Source organism: Nannospalax galili, unplaced genomic scaffold (assembly GCF_000622305.1).
Source record: "Nannospalax galili isolate Female #2095 unplaced genomic scaffold, S.galili_v1.0 scaffold364, whole genome shotgun sequence".
Lineage (NCBI taxonomy): Eukaryota > Metazoa > Chordata > Mammalia > Rodentia > Spalacidae > Nannospalax > Nannospalax galili.
In genome coordinates, this window is record NW_008352752.1 from 1321165 (window position 1) to 1322569 (window position 1405).

Genomic DNA, 1405 nt, shown 5'->3' on the forward strand with positions numbered 1-1405 from the left:
CTGCCGCCGCCGCCTCGGACGTCTGACGCCCGGCTGCGCGCCCCGGGGAGCCCCGGCCTCGGCCCGCAGCTCCGCTGCCCCGGCGCCCATGCCTGGGTGAGTCCCGCGGGCCGCTCGCGCTCGCGGATCTCGCGCTCCGGCTCTCGCTGCCGCGTGCTCCGGAACCGGTCCAAACTTCTCGGCAGCCCCTCCGTCCGCGCCCCTGGCTTTGCTCGCCGCGCCCGGACGCCCGGGCGGCTGGGGTCTCGCCGGCCCTCGGCGCGCGCAGGGACCCCGGAGGGGTGGGCTGGGGAGGGTGAGAGGCAGCGGGCGGGCCTGGGGTTGGAGGTCCCGGCTTCTGCCGCACACTTGCCCCGCTGACCCCGGCTGCACGCCTTCCTCCTGGGCATCCGGTGATGGGGTTTGGACTAGGAGGGCGCACTGGAGCCCCGAGGGGCACGCGGGGAGGGGAGCCGCTGTGTGCGCCCCCGACCCGGGGGCAGGAGGTGCCGGGTGGAGAGGGCTGGAGGAGTGGAAAGGTCGCCAGACATCTCGGGTCCACCCCGCATCCCACCCCAGCCCATCTCCGCCCTCCCTCTCCGCTGCGGGCCAGCGTTGCGGGGCTCGTGGCGAGCGGCGGCCGAGAGGGGCCTGGGAAGTTTGTGGCAACTTCTGCATCCTGCGAGCCACTTGGGCTCTCAAGTTGGAGCCCAGAGTTTAAAGCCGAAGTGAGTGTCGCGCGCGTGGAACCCTCGCCGGCGATCGGGAGGTCGGTGCTGGAGGGTGAACGCGGGCTGGGGCTGGGGCGGCTGGTGGGGGCGGAGGCGGGGGCGTGGGGGACGTGCGTGCGGTGCTCCTTGCGGGGCTGGGACCGCACAGGTGCAGCCGCGGGGTCGGTGCCGTGTCGCGTTCACGGGGTCTACACCTGGGCGCAGCGGCCTGCGGTGCTTTTCAGTGGCCAAGCTCCCCCGGCGCCAGAACTGGGGTTGGGGAGCCGGGATGGGAGGGACGCAGGGGACAGGTGGCCTATCCGGGGCACTGACACTTGCGTGTGCCTGGCGGAAAGCTCTAGGCTGGACCCACCTGGGGTGACCCCGGAAGGCCGGGAGAGGAGTGCCGCTTAAAGCTCAGGTTTAGGGACTGTAGCCCTGGCCGCCACTAGGACCAAATTTCACTTCACAGATGTCAACCACAGGGTTACCTCTCAAAGTTCTTGGGTTGACAACTTTGACCTCTGCGGCCCTTCTTGGGAGAACTTTCTCCGCGGCTTTCCGGATTTCCAGGCGAATGGTGTAAGACTTGGATTCCACTTGGCCATAAAGAGAGACAGGGACAACAGGAAGACACCCAGGTCCCTGGAGAGGACCTTTCTGCCCCAGCTTGATTGACTGAGGCTGGAGGCTGGAGCACCAGACTTTGCCCAGGA